Source organism: Canis aureus, chromosome 37 (genome assembly GCF_053574225.1).
Source record: "Canis aureus isolate CA01 chromosome 37, VMU_Caureus_v.1.0, whole genome shotgun sequence".
Taxonomy (NCBI): domain Eukaryota; kingdom Metazoa; phylum Chordata; class Mammalia; order Carnivora; family Canidae; genus Canis; species Canis aureus.
The window spans coordinates 20,171,915-20,193,211 of record NC_135647.1 but is presented as its reverse complement, the minus strand read 5'-3'; the positions used below and the strand labels follow the sequence as shown (position 1 = coordinate 20,193,211).

Here is a 21,297-nt window from a genome sequence, read left to right as displayed (position 1 = left end):
TTAGATAGATCTGTATCACCATGTAAAGTTCCTTGTTCTTTTTCATGACTTTATGTAAACAATGTCTGAATGTAATCACAATTTGTTAAACCAATTCCATATTGTTTCCAGTCATTTGTCATCACAAACAGCACTGTATTTTGTACATGTGTTCTAGGAGTCCAATTTCTGAGTTCAAAGATATGTACATTCAAAGATATGTACCCCAATACATGAGAATTGGTACATTGCCTCTCAGAGAGTTTGCACTTATTTATACTTCACCAAAAATGTAGAAACACATTTTCATAACCAGTACTCTGTTTTATCAAATGCTATGTATTCTACAAATCTGATTGGTTAAAAATTTGAATTATTAGCTAATTTGCATTTCTTTTATTATGGGTGGTGTACAACATCATTTCATGTGTGATGTTGTATGTATATTATATATATACATATTTATGTTTAGTTTTTTATAAATATGTATATAATATATATGTATATACATATTATATATATTTGTTTCTTTTAACTCCCTGTTCATGTTTTATTTTCCAGTGGATAATTATTTATAATAATGATTTGTAGGAGCTCTTTAGATTTTAATTAGTCCTTTGCTCTATTAAATACATTTTTCTAGTTTGTTATCCACATTTTAACATTACCTATGCTCCTTTATTTGCCATACATAAATTACAATTTTTATATACTCAAATTTGCAAATTTATCTATTTTTCCTTTCCAGTTTCTGGGCTTTCCTACTCTTTGATTTATTTTCTTTTTTTTTTTTTTTTTTTTTTTTTTAAAGATTTTATTTATTTATTCATGATAGTCACACAGAGAGAGAGAGAGAGGCAGAGACATAGGCAGAGGGAGAAGCAGGCTCCATGCAGGGAGCCCGATGTGGGATTCGATCCCGGGTCTCCAGGATCGCGCCCTGGGCCAAAGGCAGGCGCCAAACCGCTGCGCCACCCAGGGATCCCTGATTTATTTTTAAATTCTGTTTCTTTCTAGTATTTTTACATATTAAAATATTATATTTAAATACATTTGAATAATATGTAACTTATACATAGTGAAACGTAGAAAATACTATATTTAAATACATTTGAATAATATATAACTTATACATAGTGAAACGTAGAAATGCTAAGTTTTTCATCTAGTTTTAATAAACACATTCATATGTGTAGCCGACACCACTGTCAAGGCAGAAATTTTCCATTCACTCCAGAAAATTGTCCTGTGCCCTCCAAAAACAGCACCAAGTCCTGAATTCCAAGCAATAATATTCTTTTTATCTTAGTTTTACCTGTACTTAAGTTTCTTATAAATGGAGTCACACAAAAATACTCTTTGATTTTAACTTTTTGGCTCAATGTTTTTGAGGTTCATGAATGCTGTGCATGAGTTAGAAATTCATTCTTTTCATTTGTGGTTAGTACTCCATTGTATACGTACATGGCAGTTTATTCTTTTATTGATATTTAGGCTTTTCTCGTTTCTGACCATTATATGTAAAGTTGCATGAATGTTCTTGTACAGATCTTTTTGAGACATATTTATATTTCTTTTGAGTAAATATCTAAAAGTATAATATCTGGGTGATAGGGTACTTTTGTTTTGTTTTCGACTTTACAAGAAACTTTTAAACTAGTTTCCCCACTGGTTATATAAGTTTACACTCCCTTTGTCATATATGGTTATTCTAGTTGCTCCATATGGTCATGAATATTAAGTATTCTTAGTCTTTTTAATGTTAACCATTATATGATTTCTTAGTGCTATTTATTGTAGTTCTAATTTTCATTTTAGATAACTAACAATGCAGATAATTTTAAAATGTGCTTATTGGTTACTGATATATCTTGTTTGTTAAATGTCTCTTCAAGTATTTGCCCATTTTTATTGAATTGTTTTCTTATTTTGCATTTTAAGAGTTTATATATATATATGTATGTGTACATAAGATATATGAATATATGTGCTTACTGTCAGATATGTGCATTGAGAATTTTTTCCAGTATGTAGCTCTACTATTTTTTTTTTACAGTGCAAAATGTTTTTCAAAGAGCAGAACTTTTTTTAGTTCAATGAATTCAATTTCAACAGTTTATATTATAAATAACTATTCCTGGATCCTATTCAAGAAATTTTTGAATGCCCAAGGTCACAAAGATATTCTCTTAGGTTTTCTTCTCTAAACTTTATAAGCTTGGCTTTTACATTTAGATCTATGAAATAGAATAAATTTTTGTGTCTACTGTAAATTGAAATTTCCACACTTTTTCTGTTGCTCTAACACCATTTGTTGAAAGGACTTCTTTTTCTCTTTGAATTGCTTTGGTGAATATGTCAAAGATCAACTAAACACATATATGAGGGTCTATGTATGGGCTCTTTATCGTATCTTTTGATTGATATTTTTTATGTATTTACACATATATATCATATATAGCTTCTATATAATGATTCATAGTTACTGTAAATACAGTGTAAGTAGTGAATTCACATAGCATAAGTCCTCTAATTTCATTGTCATTCAAGATTGTTTTCACTACTCTAAATCTTGAATTTCTTTGTAAATTTTAAAATCAGTTTTCTAATATCTACAAAAATTTATTAGGATTGCATTGAAATTTTGCGTCATATTGGGAAGACTTGACCTCTTGACAATGTTAAGTCTTCCATTCCATGGATATTTCCTTTTACTTAGGTTTTCTATAATTTATCTCAACAATGTCTTACATTTTCAGTGTATAAGTCTTGCACATATTTTTATTGAATTTACCTTTAATGATGCTCTGTTTTTTATATTATAGTAGATGGTATTTCCCAATTATTCATGGATAGCATATGGAAACATTAAGTTTTACGTATTGACCTTGCATTTGTAACTTTGTTCTATTATTTTTTTTTACTTGACATTTCTTTTTTTTAAGATTTTTATGTATTTATTCATGAGGGACACAGAGACAGAGAGAGAGGCAGAGACAGACACAGAGGAAGAAGCAGGCTCCATGCAGGGAGCTCAACATGGGACTCGATCCCAGGTCTCCAGGATCACACCACAGACTGAAGGCAGTGCTAAACTGCTGAGCCACCGGGGCTGCCCTTGACATTTCTTTATACAGACTCCTTAGGACTTTTTATAGAGAGAATATTTATATGTCTATAAATAAAGGCAGTTCACTTCCTCCTTTCCAATCTTTGTCTTTTATATCTTTTTCTTCCCTTATTACACTGGCTAAGATCCCTAGTACAACTCTGGGTAATGACAGTATATCTTGCAATATTCTTAATCTTGGAGGCAGAATTGCATATTTAATCTTTCACTAATAAGTATGATGTTATTGCATGTTTTCATAGACATCCTTTATCAAGTTGAGTAAGTTTCATTCTCATTGAGAATTTTCATCATTAATTAGTTTTGTATTTTTTCAAATGCTTTTCCTGTATTTTTCTTTTTTTGAGGGAAAGAGCACAAGTGAGAGTGCAAGTGGTGGAGAGGGGCATGGGAAGAAAGAGAGAGATTCCTAAACGGGGCTCAATCTCATGATCCTGAGATCATGACCTGAGCCAAAATCAAGTGTCAGATGCTTAACTAACTGAGCTATCCTATCCAGGTGTCTCTAATATAAACATTTAAATCTATAAATTTGGGGCACCTGGGTGGCTCAGTGGTTGAGCATCTGCCTTAGGCTCAGATATTAATCCTGGGGTCCTGGGACTAAGTCCCTCATCAGGCTCCCCACAGGAAGCCTGCTTCTCCCTCTGCCTATGTCTCTGCCTCTGTCTCTCATGAATAAGTAAATAAAATATTTTTTAAATCTTTAAAAAAAATCTATAAATTTATTTCTAAATACTTCTTTCCTACATATTACTTTTTTTAATAAGTTACTTTTTTGTTATTACTTGGCTCAACTGTGACATTTTCTTTTACTCAAGGATTGTTAAAAATGAGTGATTAATTTCCAATTATTTGAAGATTTTTCTAGAATTTTTTGTTGTTGATTTATAGTATAATCTTATTGTGGCCAGAGAATATACTCTGTTTTCAAGCCTATCAAGAAATCTATCAAGACTTATTTTATACCCTATGTTATTGTATATACCTATTTTGAAGAATGTATTCTGAACTTGTTGCACCTGGTGATCTATAAAAGCAATAAGTGTCTAGATAAAGTTGGTCAAGCATTATCTTTTCTATCAAGTATCAAGAAAGCAATGTTAAAGTTTCCAAGTTGTAATGGCAGAATTGTCTATTTCACTCTTCAGTTCCATCAATTCTTCATGTATTTTGAAATCATTTTATTATACATATGTGCACTTAAGATTGTTATATCCTCTTGAAGAATTGGTCTTTTTATTATTATGAAATGTTCCTTTTTATTTCTGATAATTCTTCTTGTACTGAAGCCTATTTATTCTGATACTAAAATAACCACTTTATTTTCTTACGATTAGTATTTTTATGGTAAATATTTTTCATCCTTTATATTTAGCTTGTGTCTTCATATTTACAGTATATCCCTCAAAAATCGTGTACAGTTAAGTCTTGCTCTGTAAACTAGTCTGGGTTTAATTGATGACTGATGACTGGTTTTAAGTCTATTAGTATTTTTTCTAGTTATTTCAACTGTTCTTTGTTTCTTTCTTTTTCCTTTTCTGCTTTCTTTTTATTGAGTTTTTTTTTCCTTAATTAATCTGTCTCATCTTCATTATTGGTTACTTTTGCTTTAATAAGAATTTTTTAAAGGAAATTAAGAAGCAATAAAACCTTTTTACATTTGTTTACATATTTATTGTATCTGGTGTATTTCATTCCTTTTTTTTTTCATTCCTTTTTTTAAGATTTAAGATTCTGTTAGACATTATTTGACTTCAGTATGAAAAATCTTTATTAACATTTCTTGTAGTGTAGTTCAGCTAGTGACAAATTTTCTCAACTTTTACATATCTAAAAACATCATCAAAATTTGTTTCATTTTTGAACAATATTGTTATTGGATATAGAATTCTAAATTAACAATTTTATTTTTATTTAAACTTTTAAAAGATGTCATTCCATTGTCATCCATTGTCTTGCTGCTGAGGAAAAGTCAAGTAATAATTCTTATTGCTGTTTTCCCGTATGTGATGTGTTCTTTTTCTATGACTGTCTTTTACCTACTGATTTAAAATCTAAGTAATACTATGGTTATATGTATTTCATGTTTCCAAATAATCACTATACACCTCCCCTCCAGCCATCTTCTATTTAGAAAGTCTAGTAGTTTCCCTTTGAGGATCATCCCCTCTTCCTGGTATATGCTGCCCACTAATCCTACAGATTTACTCATTCCAAGGGGAGGAATTGATCCTCTCCTACTATCAGGCATAAAGGGATGTAGAATCCCATCAATTCACCATTGCTACTTTTTATTATTATTACCCAGTGTTGCTCTTGAAGCTTAGTGCTGCATAATGTCTTTTTTGTGTGTATTTTGTAGCAACATAAGTCCATATTTCCATACAGACACAGTAGTTATGTAAGAGAGGTGTTTACAATAAAAAAAGAGAGGTGTTTAAGTCAATACCTTCAGTGCAAAATTGAATCAAGCATGCTTGACACCTCATTGTCACAGTTTTCAGAGTCAGCTCTTTTTGTTTGAATATACAATTACTTCCCAGGGTATAAACTGGTCCTTGAAAGACTGGGTTAAGCTCTTACTTTATCATCCCATGGATCCATAGCCAGTGGCCCCATTTTCTGCCGCATGACCACTCCCTCTCCAACGTAGACTCATATTTCTTTTCCTAAGGCAAATGAAACCAGTCCTCGTACTGTGTGTGCTCATGTAAACATGTGCACGCAACCAGACACATGGCTACACTTTTGATGTAGGCTGCTCTGAGGATCCCAAAGAAATTTTCTGCTCCTGTCAAAACTAGTTATAGCTGTTACAGCTGATAATTTGTCATTAATCAAAATATTAATATCAGCCACATTAAAAACAAATACTTCAGTTTTTATTTTTGTTGTTATAAAATGACACATTTTAGAATTCATAGCCCTTCTCATTCTGAGCTCCACTAACCTACGGGTGTCTCCAAATCTTACATCTATATGGAAAATATAAATATTCTCAAAAAAGAGCTTTATCTTAAGTTCTCCATTAGAATTATTAACTCCTTGTCAAACAAGTTGAGGACAGAGACACATGAAGCTAGTATGTCAGTAATATTGCCAATTGAAGATTAATCATGGAAAAGAAGAACAAATCTCAAAAATACTATTTCAGTGAAATTGTATGTTTTAATTCACTAAATGTATATTCAGCTATCCAAGAATATATTTTTGCAGAAAAGTTAAAGTTACACCATCCTTCACCACAATATCTCTTACTTTCAGGAGCTGGAGAAAGGAGGTGTAAATGTAGCCAAATGGCTTATTCAAGTAACATGGTAGGGAAACAAGGAAACAAGCCATAGAAGTCTGCCAATATTCACCATGAGCACTGCTCAGCCTTAAGTATGGCCATGCGCAGCCTTCTACCTTTACTGCCACCAGGTCTCTGGAGCTTCTGAATTTACTCCCGCCCTCCCTTAGAGAAATCTAACACCTGGCACATTCCTCAGGAATACAATCTCAGTTCTTCCCTCTGCCAGGATGACTTGGCCCATCCATGACATATTGATTGGAACTCAGTGGAAACTTTTGAGTCAATTTTATTTTAAAAGAAAGAAAAACAGATACAACTGATTAAAAAAAAAAAAAGACAAATTTTGTTCAATTATCTGGGTTTGTGCCAGACTGGAGGAAACAACTTGCAAATTCTTCTTCAAAAGCTGTCAGAATATTTGCCTTAAGTTTGCTCTGACTCAGCTATCTGCAAGAAAGACATGTTGCTAATAGTTGATTCATCAATAAACTGCCTCTTGCCCAAAAATAGTCACAGAGTCACCTTTGATTCCACTTGATCCAACTCAAGAAGGGGAGTGTTTGTGGTCAAAATGGAACACCACCCAGTTCCCACAGAATCAGTATATCTTGAACTACTCAGCACATGGCAACTGAACTTATCTTCTTCATGCACTTCTTCGTATCATCTCAGAGGTTTTGAAACAGAACAAGTGTCGGGGGTAAAAGGCACAATATAAAAATGTCAAATCACCAGGTACTTTGTTTTTCATGATGAATCAACACAACTGTTTTTAAAAGGTGGCTTCAGTGTCAATCCAAAACATATACTATAAGCAGTGAAAATATAAATGTAGCTGAGTGAAGTAAGCCAGTCGGAGAAGGACAAACATTATATGTTCTCATTCATATGGGGAAGATAAATAATAGTGAAAGGGAATATAAGGGAAGGGGGAAGAAATGTGTGGGAAATATCAGAAAGGGAGACAGAACGTAAAGACTGCTAACTCTGGGAAACGAACTAGGGGTGGTGGAAGGGGAGGAGGGCGGGGGGTGGGAGTGAATGGGTGACGGGCACTGGGGGTTATTCTGTATGTTAGTAAATTGAACACCAATAAAAAATAAATTAAAAAAATAAAAAAAAAGAAAATATAAATGTATCCTCAAATTTCTTAAAAAGTTTATAGTTTTCTATAAATTGTTCTTCTGTACCCAGTTGCATTGTCTAAAACATTAAGAGTCACCTTTTACTCCTATTGCTGGTAGTAATCTCTATGAATTTAAGCATGTCTCTGTCAATAAACTTAACTGTGCTTATCACATACACCCAATGTATGTAGGCAAGCTACTGTCAAAAAATCCAGGGGTGGGAGTGAATGGGTGACGGGCACTGGGGGTTATTCTGTATGTTAGTAAATTGAACACCAATAAAAAAAATAAAAAAACAAGAAAAAAAATCCAGGATTCCTCTTGCATTTGAGTTTGGATCTATTAATTTACATTTTATTTTATGCACTATGGGAGAAGAAAATTTGATCCCAGGGTCTGTGGTTTTCCAGATTACTAGAGGTGCTTACACAAGCTATATAGTGATTAATACAATGCTAGTAAATTTAATTACAAACGTAAATGAACAAATTCCATATCCTATTACAAATATAATATGTTGACAAAATAAGCAATAGGATGCATTACTTTTACTTGCTTCACAATTGGAGGTTACACATCAGAAAAATTAAAAATTAAATATGAATTTTGTGCTGGATATTGAGCTAACAAATGGGAAGAATTTTCTAGTCCTATTGAAGATCTTGGATAATTATAATAATAATTATCAGAACTGGTATAAATATAATATAACTAATTTTTTCACCTTTTGTCTATGGACCCTTTTTTCTCTGAGGTCCTATCTGAACTCTGTATTGTATATATTCTAATTTTACAGGAAGAATACTTTAAAACTCAGAATACTCAATAGTCAACCTGATTCTTTCTTGAGGCTTATTACAAATGGCTGTGATTTATAATCTATTTTAATTTTGTCTAAGGCTGAATCAAGGTTGTTTGTTTGTTTTGCTTCATAATTTTTATTTCTAATTAGTGATGAGATGCAAATATGAATAAATTAGTGAGATTTTTGTGAAGGGGTAGGAGTTTTGGAGTGGCAGCATGAGGACTAATGTAAATCTGCTTCTCCATAAAAAGAATAAAATGATGGTAAGAATCATCGAAAACAACTTTTTCAGAACTCTAAACAGTAATGAAAGGCTTGCAATGATTTGAGGAGCATTTATTCTTAAAAAAGAAAAATAATTATTGAACCTCAATAAGAACACGGGCTTTGTGCACTTAGTAGCTGACCTCTCAGTAGATGACCACTAAACTAACTGAGCAAAGACTTCAGTGATGTAACTATACAGGGAATACAGACTTTGAAGACTTAGTTAAGGAATGTTACTACACAAACAGAACAAACAAATAGCAATAACAACAAAATAGCAACAAAAACAAAGTCTGGGGAGGATAGTGGACTCTGATGTTCAGAGTTACCACATTATATTATGCCTAATTTATAGTCCTCATTATATATTTTTGTCTCCTTGGTCATAGATTAATTGGGTTTACTTCTGGGTTCTCTATTCTTTTCTATGAATCTATTTTTGTGCCAGTACCATACTGTTTTGATCACTAAAGTTTTGTAGTATATCTTGAAATCTGGACTTGTGATACCTTCAGCTTTGTTCTTCTTTCTCAGGATTGCCTTGCCTGTTTGGAGTCTTCTGTGGTTCCATGCAGAATTTTAGCTTTGTTCTAGTTTTGTGTAATGATGGAATATCATACAGCCATAAAAAGGATAAGATTGTACCATTTGAGAAAAATGGATGGACCAAGAAGGCATTGTGCTAAGTGAAATAGGTCAGACTGAGAAAGACAAATACCATATGATTCCATTCATAAATGGAATCTTAAAAATAACAAAAAGAGGAAGTAGAACTATAAATACATAGAACAAACTGATAGTTTCCAGATGGGAGGGGGCAAAATGGGTGAGGGGAAGAAGAAAATACAGATCTCCAATATGGAATGAGTAACTTACAGGAATAAAAAGCAGAACATAAGGAATAGTCAATAAGTCAATAATATTATAATAGTGATGTAATGGGACAGAGGACACTAATACCTGTATTTGTGGTGAGCGTAACATAATGTATAGACTTGTCAAATCACTTAGTTGTACACCTGACTAATGTAATTGTGTCAACTAAACTCAAATTTAAGTAAATTGAAGTTAAATATTTTAAATAAAATGGCCAATTTAGAATTTAAAAAAAGTAAAGATTTATAAAAGGAAAAAAAGGAATCAAAAGAAAACCTTCCAAAGGAACTTCAGATATTGAACTTGCTAAACAAATATCTTAAATCAGGTATTATAAATGTTATAAGAACTGAAGTTTCCTATATCTAAAATGTTAGAATTGGTTTCACATCTGAAAATCGATCAATGTAATGCATGACATTAATAAAGAACAAAAACCACATGATATCTCTATAGATACAAAAAGGCATCTAACAGAAGAGAACACTCTTTTATGACAAAAATCATCAACAAACTAGGAATAAAACAAAGTTTCCTTCTATTCCTTTAAGTCCTGGCAAATGGCATCATACTTAATGGTGAAAGAGAGAAGGTTTTCCCCCTAAGATCAGAAAAATGTCCACTCTTGCCATATCTATTCAGTATTGCACTAAACATTTTAGCTGGAAAAATCAGGCAAGAAAAAGAAATAAAAGACCTCCATATTGGAAAAGAAGAGGTAAAATAATCTCTGCAGCTGACATGATATTGTATAAAGAACATCCTAAGGAATAAAAAGAATGTAGAACTACTAAATGAGTTCAGAAGAATTATAGGTTAAATGATTGATATTTAAAAAAAAAATCATTTGGGTAAGTGCACTTGGGTGGCTCAGTCAGTTAAGCATCTGTTTTCAGCTCAGGTCATGATCCCAGGGTCCTGGGAATGAGCCCTTCATCAGGTTCTCTGTTCAGCAGGGAGTCTGCTTCTCTCTCTCACCACCACCACCCACCTTCTTGTGCTTTCTCTCACTATCTCTCTCTCAAATAAAGAAATAAAATCTTTAAGGGGATTCCTGGGTGGCTCAGCAGTTGCGTGCCCGCCTTTGGCCCAGGATGTGATCCTAGAGTCCCGGGATGGAGTCCCATGTCAGGCTCCCTGCATGGAGCCCGCTTCTCCTGCCTGTGTCTCTGTCTCTGTCTCTGTCTCTGTCTCTCTCTCTGTATGTGTGTATCTCATGAATAAATAAATAATTTTTTTAAAAAAGTAAGAAGATCTTTAAAAAAAATCAGGGGGGCCTGGGTAGCTCAGTTGGTTAAGCGTCTGCCTTTGGCTCAGGTCATGACCTCAGAGTCCTGGGACTGAGCCCCATATCAGGCTTCTTGCTCAATGAAGAGCCTGCTTCTTACTCTCCCTCTGCTTCTGCCCTTATTTGTGCTCTCTCTCTCTTGCTCTTTGTCAAATAAATAAATAAAATCTTTTTAAAAAATCAGTTGCATCTCTACACATTTACAAAGAACAATTCAAAAATAAAATTAAGAAAATAATTTAATAGCCTCAAAAAGATAAATACTTAGGAGTAAATTTAACAAAAGAAACATGAAACTTATACACTGAAAATTACAAAACTGGTGAAAGAAATTAAAGGTCTAAATGCATGGAAATACATCTTAGGTTCATGGATCAGAAGACTTGATACTATTAAAAATAGAAATATTCTGTAAATCAATCTACAGATTCTAATGTTTATCAAAACCCTAGCTGGCTTTTGGGAGAAATTGACAAATGGTCCTAAAATTTATAAACGTACAAAGAACCAGAATAGTCAAAACCAAAGAAAACCATACCTGGAGGACTCATTTTTCCCAATTTCAAAACTAAGCACAAAGCCAGTGATCAAGTGAGTGTAGAACTGACATAAGGATACACATATAAATGAATAGAATAGAATTAATAGTACAGAAATAAATCTTTACTTTTATGATTAATAGATTTTTGACAAGAGTGACAACACAATGGAGAAAATAATTTTTCAACAAACAATGCTGGGATGACTGGATAACCATATGTCAAAGAGTGAAATAGCCCTATATCACACACACACACACACACACACACACACACCCTCAAAATAGATCGTAGACCTAAATGTAAGAGCTAAAACCATAAAACTCTTAGAAGAAAACATAGAAGGAAATCCTTATGACCTCAGATTAAGCAATAGTTTCTGAGATATACAACACCAAAACAACAAAAAATAGGTAAATTAAACCTCATCAAAATTTAAATCATTTTGCTACAATAAAATGAAAAACAAACAGACTTTGGCCCCCCAAAGATAGCCACATCTTAATTTCCAACACCTAAGGAACTTTGTGCCTTGATTAAGTCAGGTGTCTTGAGATGGGGAGATTGTCCTGTACTATCTGTGAGTGCCCAATGTAATCATAAGGGTCCTTACAAAAGGGAGACAGGATGGCCAGAGTTAGAGAAGCCTGTGTGATGATGCAAGCAAGGACAGTTAAAGAAGTAACAACAGAAGGGAGAGACAAGGAGACAAGACATTGGAAACAGAAGTGGGAGTGATGCTATTGTTAAAAGGAGCCAAAGAATGTGGGTTGGAAGTTGGAAACTGCTCTCCTGGTGCCTCTAGTAGGATAACAACCCGGCCAACACCTGATTTTAGCTCAGTGAGACTGTTCTTGAACTTCAGACCTCTAGAACTAAATAAGATAGTAAGATACTGTGTAGTCAATGACAGCAAACTAATACAATATCCAAGAGAAATGAAAGCATACGTCCACATAAGGACTTACATACAAATGTTCTTATAGCATTTTTCTTAATTACCAAAAAGTAAAAATAACCCAAATGTTCATCAATTGATGAATAGGTGAACAAAATGTAGTATTTCCAAACAATGGAATGGTATTTGAAATAGAAAAAAAAATGAAGTAGCAACGCATGCTACATCATGAATAAACTTTTAAAATGTCACGCTAAGTGAAAGAAGTTGGTTATTTATATGAAATGTACAGAATGGGCAAATCTACAGGAACAGAATAAATTAGTAGGAGATAGGGAGTGATTACTAACATGTATGGGATTTCATTTGAGAATGATTAAATTGTTCCAAATTATATTGTAGTTGTGCAACTCTGTGAATATACTAAAATCCATTAAATTATAGGCTTTTAAAGTGATGAATTTTGTTATGTCAGTTATATAATAATAAAGGCATTGATAATCTATGACATTTACTAATGCTCACCTGATTCTACTTGACAGCAAGGTAACAGCAAAAAAAAAAAAAAAAAAAAAAAAAAAATATATATATATATATATATATAGATTTTTTTATCTCTCAACTGGGTTTTTAGTTTTATTCTAATATTAGCCACCTCTACAGTGAACACTAAGTTAAATTACCTACTCACTCAAAAAATGAATGCCTACTACATGCCATACCCTAGCTGGGCTCTGGACCATAAGTACCACTGGAATAGACTTAATGGGATTACCTTTTTAAAAATTCTTGGTCCTCCAAATGCAGTGGGTCTGCCAACTTCCACCCAACCAATCATATATCTTTTTTTTTTAAGATTTATTTACTTTAGAAAGAGAGATGGTGCAGAGGAGAGAGGCAGAGGAAGATGGAGAGAGAGAATCTCAAGCAGACTACTTACTGAGTGTAGATCCTAATACGGGGCTTGATTCCACAACCCTAGATCATGACCTGACCTGAAATCAAGAGTCAGACGTTTAACCAAGCCACCCCTCAAATATCTTAAATATGTCAAATTTCTATTATTCTATTATTTCTATTATTCCTTATGTAATAAGGCAACCCTCCACGGTGGATATAGAGTCGTTTAAATTTGCTTATTTATAAGATTATTGGTCAGCTCGAAATTGTTGATACAGGTTAGGTTTAACCTGTTTATACACACATACCTCAGTACTCATGCTGGAGAATTTCAAATACAGCATAATAATATTAATCAAATGCTTACATAAATAAACATGTAACAGAATTAATACTATGAAGAGAATGTCTAAGGAGTTTAGAAAGCAATTATTGCCTTGTCTTTTAGGTCAAAGAAGTTCTTTCCAAGGAAACAAACAAAAAAGTATTTCGGGAGGGTAGCAACACGTGCAAAGATCTAGAGATAGGAGAATGTTTGCTCACTGAAGGGAGATGCCCATCATGGCTGGAGTGTATGTCAGGGCCAAGTCTTGTAGAACTTCAAAGGCCAGAAACTAATAATAGTTCCTATATATTCATTTTCAAACTTTTAATTATGAATACCCAATTATTAATATCCATTTTTTTAGCTGAGTATCATCTGCTTGGATAAAAGACTCTAAACCCAGGGCTCCTACAATGTGTCAGAGAGGTGTCACACCTTTATTTTCAATCATGCTACCTTCTGTGGACACGTCTGGCCCTGCATCAGTCTGAGTTACTTGGGAGGGAAGAGTGCCTGTCTTATCATCTGCCCCATGAATGGGATTGAGGAGTTTTCTCGCCATGTTGTCAGTCATGCTCTTTCCATGGAGATCTCCCCTTGAGGAGGTGAACTCAGATGAAAAGGGCTGTTGGCCCTAATGCTATGCAAGGCATAAGGCATCTGGTTGCCTTGCCATTTCCTGTTCATCACAGCGAGATATCCTTACCACTTTTCATGCCTCTGCAGTGGGACATAGAATGACCACATTCTCTACTATCCTTCCCCTTCTCATGCAAATGGTGAAATTTAATGAGAAGCATCAAAATTACCCAGAAATAAAACCCAGATGTCCACTTTAAAAAAATAAAAGACTATATCCTACTTCCTTTATGGCTAAGAGGTTGTATGATACACTGTGGACAACACAAGGTAAGCAGAATGGTCTGTTAAGGGAGAAAGTGTCAAAATAATTTCCTCCTTTCAGTTAGCCAGAAGATGGACACAATGACTGGAGACTAAACAGCCTTCTTGACTGTGAGTAAGAGCCTCATGTTGCAATACCAGCTAAAGGTAGAAAATGTCCATGTCTTAGGTATCATGTTATACAAAGTCAGCCCTGGTCTGCCCATCTCTTATTTCTCTTATGTGAGGGAGAAGAAATTTGTATCCTATTAATCCGCTGTGATTTTAGGGTTTTTTTTTTTTTTTTTGTCCTTCATGGTTAAACATAATCTTAACTAATACGTTGTTAAGGATGTGTTAGCCTCTCTTACAAGTATTGGGAAAATAAAAAAAAGTTATGACATAATTGCCTTTCAGTTTAAAAGATAATTTTATCATGTAAAGGCTTGAAATAGGAATAGACTGGATATAGGGAGATCAACTGGGAAATTATTACAATAATTTAGGTTAAAGATGCTAGTGAATTTAGATTAAAACAGTGTCAGACAAGAAGAAAAAATGAATTTGAGATATATTTAGGAGAGAGAATCAAGAGGACTTGGTTACTGATCGTTGTAGGGAGTGAAGAAAAAGGAGGTGTTAAGGATGACTTCAGTCTTTCTAAGATGAGCAATGGGTGGGTTGAGGTGCTATTTCCTGAAATGGGAAACCTGGAGGAAGAACAGTCTTAAGAGAAAGATCAAGAGTTTAATTTTGGACTGAACAAGTCTGAAATGGCTGAGGCTATGGCAAGTTTGCAGTTGGAAAGGAAGAAATGGAGACCAGAAGATAGGTTTAGGCTGGATTCACAAATTTGTGTAGTGGGATGCTGTGGATGAACACTTAAAATTCAAGGGGATTTTGGCTGATGCTTTTATATCTCTGATCCAGGGCTATGCTTTATAAACTGAAGATTATGATCCCTTAATGGTTCATGAAATCAAATTTTTTTTACCTCATTGGCTTTATTTTTTTAAATGACATAGAATTTAAAAATCATGATATACTACTAATAGTAAGTATAATTTAAAGAAAAGTTTTGTTTCCTTCTTACATATGTATATGTAGATAGACATATACATATACACACATACATACATTAACAGGGGTGGTATATATACATGTAAGCTTCTTGGGAAGATATTTTGTTCATTTTGATCACTGAGGTATATCCATTGCCTAGAATGGAATATGATTGGCATTCATTAAAACTTAGTTTAATGAATAAATAATGGACATGTACATATTTGTACATTCACTGGGTGGTGATGTAAAATCCATTTTTATCATATTTATTTTGACAATTTCATATTTAAAGACAGTTAGTGGGAAAAGTCAGAGATTTCCCAGATATCCTTTATCCTTTCCCCAGATCCCTCAAAAGTTAACATTTAGTTTTGTTTATTTATTTTAGAGAGAGAGTGTGTGCTTGAGTAGGGGGAGGTGCAGAGGGAGAGAGAGAATCCTGAGCAGACTCCTTGTAGAGCATGGAGTCCAATGGGGACCTCGATCTCATAATCCTGAGATTACGATCTGAGTCAAAAGCAAGAGTTGGATGCCCAACGGACTGAGCTACCCAGCTGCCCCCAAAAGTTAACATTTAGCTGCATTTGCTCTCTCTCTCTCTCTGTCTCTCTATACATCATATATCTATATATATCTATAACTGTGTATCTAATATTTTTTGAACCATTCAAATGTTGCAGATATAATGCCCATTTACCACTAAATCAGGATTTGCATCTTAAAAATGGTAAGTATCTTATAGAACCACAATGTAATTAACATTGAAATGGTACCATTATCTACCATAGTCTAATCTGCTCCTACCTCCCCACCTTTGGGGCATAACTAGATGGTCATCTGACCTTAAAATGAGGACTATCTATGTGGTCATTAATAAATTTCTAAGATATAAGGGAAAAAATCAACCCTGAAATCTTGTATTAAATAATCTCTGAGTCCAAAGGTCAGGAAGGAAGATAATTAGATGATGGACAATTGAGGAAAACAAGAACAAATTTCCACTGCAATTAATTTATAATGATTAGAGAGAAGTGTGTGTGTGTTTGTGTGTGTGTGTGTGTGTGTGTGTGTGTGAATAAGTATTCTTCATATACCCCTACAATCCTCCCATGTATGCTACCAGGAACCAAATTTGCCCAGACAGGTGAAGTAGATAAAGGCTTAGTAGAGCAACTGGAGGGGTGTCGATTGCTCTACACTACTGGTGTATGAATAGTGTGTGAATATCCAATTCTAGAGATACATTCCTCTACAAACATGAACTTTAGGCCATTTTTTCCTTACATTTCCTCTTCAGAAACCCCAGCTAAAATATTCTATTCCTTCTCTATTCATTTTTAAATGCTTTGTCTAAGTTATCCCTTATACTTGAGGGCAGAAATCCCACTGTCATCTTTATAGTGCTCAGCATACCCAGCACAGTGCCTGGCATATACGAGGTGGTCAAAAAAACATACAGAGTGGGCTAAAATATAATCATGCATGGTAATGTTAGAAATCTATCACTCATGTCAAGGGCATCCAGACTAGTTTCCTCCTGTAAGGAAAGACAAGAAGGCATCTTGAGAATCCCAAATTGCCCTGAACTAACAGAATATTGACAGGATATTAAAAAGAAGTCACTAAAGTGAAAGCACCAAAGTGGTTACATCGAAACATCTTGTACCTGGGGTGCCTGTGTGGCTCAGTGGTTGAGTGTCTGCCTTTGGCTCAGGTCGTGATCCTGGGGTCCTGGAATCGAATCCCATATCCAGTTCCCCACAGGGAGCCTGCTTCTCCTTCTGCCTATGTCTCTGCCTCTCTCTCTGTGTCTCTCATGAATAAATTAATAAATTTTTTTAATTAATAAAATCTTAAAGAAAAAAAAGAAACATCTTGTACCTATTCCTGCTTCATTAAATAATCTTGAGCTAGTCATTTAATTTCTTCATCTCAGTTCTCTCATCCACAAATTATCAAGGTTGGATTAAAAATTCTCTAAGGTTCTTTTTCTCTTTACTCTCCTCCCTGCTTTCCTTGGGAGTGGCATGGAGGACCATTTGTTATTACCTGTCATCACATTATGCCTCTTTCTGTATGCACTGCTTCAATACTATCACTCTATTCCTTAAAACCCTGTATGATTCTCCATTAAATACAAGATCAAATTCAAGCCCCTTCAGCTAACTTTCAAGACCCTCCTTCATCTATGCACTTGGCCTACTTTTTCAGACTATTTTTCATCAGCACCCTATTTTAAACACCCATTTGCTGCCAAAATTGGTCTATTTTCATCTGCCAAATAGTCCTTTAAATTTTTTGACTTTGCACCTTTACTCAAATTATTCTGTCCACACAGAATTTCCAAATCCAATGGTGTCATCTTGAAATCCTCCCATTCTTCAGAACCAAGTTCAACTACAACCTCTCCCACAAAGTCTTCAATAGCAAGATGTCTTTTCCCTTGAATTCTTACTGACTCTCTCATTTATATCAATACTAACACTTTCATAATGTCTTTTATTTGTGTATTCATGCTACTGATATCTCCAGAGTTTGCATGCTCTTTGAGGATGGAGATCATTTCTTAGAAATTTTTGTATCTTATATAATCCTATCATAGTGACTTGCAGCAAAATGGTAGAAGAGAACCAGCTTGGTACTGTTGTAACAAGATCTTTAAAGACTTACCTCTTTACTACTTATGACAATTCTATGGAGGTACTTTATCTGTGGAAACGTAGACACGGCTAAGAGCTTAGCTAATTATTAATACCTAATAAGTGGTAGGAATTCATGCCCAGGTGTGTCTAATTCTAAAGTTTGTGATTTTGCCTACCAAAAGGCATCTAATTTATATAGTATTTGCTCAATAAGTATTGATGAGCACATGGTAAATGGCAGAGGCAGTCAGTGCTCACCAAATATTCATCCATTTGTCTGTACTTTTCAGCCCTGCTTGCAGTTAGACTGGGACCATGAGACTGGATCCTGCCAAGGAGAAGTTGGAGACCATTGCTTCAGATGGCTACAAGATAGTGGAGCACTCTTCATCATAATCAGATGGTGATGTGACAGGAATTGGACTTTAATTGGTTAAATTATAGGATTTTAAAAGTTTTGTCTGTTGTTAGTTACTCTGAAAAATAAGACTGAGCAAATGAGCACAATTAATATAATGATATGTAATTTCAAAAGAATCTCTTGCATTGATTTAGGGGTCCATTTACTTATTCCTTGACATCTTATTGCTGCTTTTAGAAAGTTCGGTTAAAATGGCTCCTGTTGGGGCACCCGGGTGGCTCAGTGGTTGAGTGTCTGTCTGCCTTTGGCTTGGGTCATGATCCCGGGGTCCTGGGATCAAGTCCTGCAGCAGGCTCCTTGTAGGGAGGCTGATTCCCTTCCCATAGAGAGCCTGCTTCTCCCTCTGCCCATGTCTCTGACTCTCTCTGTCTGTCTCTCATGAATAGATAAATAAAATCTTTGTAAAAAATTACTGCTGTTCTTGAGTAGATGCCAATGAATCTTTAGTCCTTGAGCACATGTATTGATAAATATGACCTTAGTCTTAAGTCTTAAGTCTATGTATATAGACTCTCATATATGCATTTATATAATTCTCATGTTAAAGAGCGTGACTTTTGAGCTGTATTCTATCACTAGATGTTTATTTAGTGAGGTTAGTCATTTTCCCTTTGATCCTGGATACAAACTTAGGCAGGGCATGACCTTCTGGTTACTTTTACAAAATAAAAATTCCTACAGTCATTTTAAGTCACAGTAAAGTCTCAATTTAGTAATAATGTATCATTCAACTGGTTTTTGTGACCTCTGTTCACAAAAACACAACACTCTAAACTTGATTTAAATTTGAGGTTTCTCCCTTTTCCCCAGCTCAGGTCTGCTGTGGATGGGAAATCATCACTGAGAAGGGGTGGTTGTCTGGTTCCTTATTCCATTCCCTTAGCTCCCTGATCCTTCAGGGTTGGAGCCCAGGAGGGGAACAAAGGAAAGGGAGACAAAGAATGTTCTCACTTGATTGACACTGTCATGAATGGATGCAGTGTACTCTTTTGACAAAAGATTAAGCTGATTTTTATCTCTTATGAACACTTGTAAGGGTTCTTCAGAGATTCCTTCATCTATACCTGAAGAAATTCCTCCTCTATTTCCGCTAGACCAGCAGACACATCTCTGTTCTCACTTATCATTGGAAGCTCCTTTAGCCTCTGGAGTTCGGCCATTCACTTCTGATTCTTTCTGCTGAGCTGGAACTTTTAACTGGACTTTAGCTGACCCCACATTGGTTTTCCCTCTCACATGAACTGTATCCAGTCCATGGGAAACACTCATCCATCCTTAGTTCTTGCAACTCTGGAGAGATAGACCATTCCCAACCAGCAACAATCTCTTCTTTACTCAGAACTTATGTCCAGCCAATCTCCCACCTATTAGATTTTTTTTTTTTTTACTGAACTCAGATATTGGCCCAGCAAGCCCACAAATTTCAGGGGTACCTAAAAACTCTCACGGTCTCATTAACTTCCATTTGGATGTAAAATAAAGGGGAAAGCGCCTCTACTTTGAAGGGCAGACTTACAAAACTCAATGGTGCTCTCCAAAACTCTTTTCGGTAAATCTTACTTAACTCCAAAAAAGGTAACCCTTTATACAACATAGGAAGTATATGAGTTTATAACTATTATTTGGCCATCTCCTTTGGAATCCTTATGGAATCCTTGTGGAATTCCTTGTGGAATCTCCTATCTCAATGCTTCAGATACCATTTCCACTTTAATATTTAGTTAAATATACATGCTATTGCTGAGATCAAATCTAAGAAGTGGAGTTTGAGAGGGCCGGTTACTTTTTACTTTTGTACTGTTTAATTTTTTAACAAGCTTTGTGATTTCTGTTACAATAATTATTTAATGAAAATTACCCTTAGGGATAAAAATGTAACTGTTATGAATTTCAGTTTATAATGCCTGTCAGAAATGTTTACTTCCATTAATTTATTGTCAAAACAAAGTATTTTGAAAATTGGCTTAACTACAAGAAACTTTCAAGAAATAAGAGGTACAGAAAAGATATGAGTGACAGCTCCCATAAAATCATGATTTACTGCAATTTTTCTGTTACTAGAATGAGAAGGAAGCAGTTGACTGCTGACTTGGGGATCTCTGGTACAATCAGACAGCTGATTTCAAGAAGGCGGCATTTTAAATTTAAAAACTCTCATGTTTTCCATCTGAGGAAGATCTCTCATGTCACTATAAAATCTCTGGATCATGTAGCACCTGGGTGACTCAGTGGCTGAGCATCTGCCTTCAGCTCAGGGCATGATCCCGGGGTCCTGGGATTGAGTCCTGCATCCTCCTTCTGTCTGTGTCTCTGCCTCTTTCTCTGTGTGTCTCTCATGAATGAATAAATAAAATCTTTTAAAAATATCTCTGGGTCAAAGAGATCAAAATTAACAGAGTTTTATAATGTAGTATAATATTTAAACAATGTATTCCTGAAGGGCAATAAAAGTCAGTTTAACTTACCCCCACCACCACTAGCATTGGTCCCCATATTAATGGGCATATAGTACAAGTTCAACAAACACTCATTATAGGGTTTTTCAAAGAGAAGCCTGGTACCATCTCTGCCACATGCCCCCAAATTGGCCTCCTGATGAGAGCCATCACAAAATCATCTGGATTTCTGATTTGTCTATTCTGTGGTTTCAACAGCCAGGGAGCTTTTTCCAGCCTCGATTCACTTGGAACAGTCCTCCTAAGGACAAATAGTCATTACCACTTCCAATTTTCTAACTTTGAGAAAAGGAGTTATTTCCTGTCCTCTTTTTATATGTGTGGGAGAAGAAATGATTAGATTCAGACACATTTTTCATAGTATTTCAAAATAAGAAAAACATGCCCCCTCTAAATTAG

General features: G+C 34.7%; 1 long non-coding RNA gene across 1 annotated transcript in view; it reads left to right on the top strand.

Annotated features, from left to right (window-relative positions):
• The window catches only part of LOC144306422 (uncharacterized), a 68,455-nt gene extending 47,678 nt beyond the window's left edge, over positions 1 to 20,777 (top strand). The window contains exon 3 of the long non-coding RNA XR_013373539.1: positions 18,312 to 20,777. This is a non-coding gene — a long non-coding RNA (uncharacterized LOC144306422). The remainder of the gene's footprint in view (positions 1 to 18,311) is intronic.
• The last annotated feature ends 520 nt before the right edge of the window (positions 20,778 to 21,297 follow it).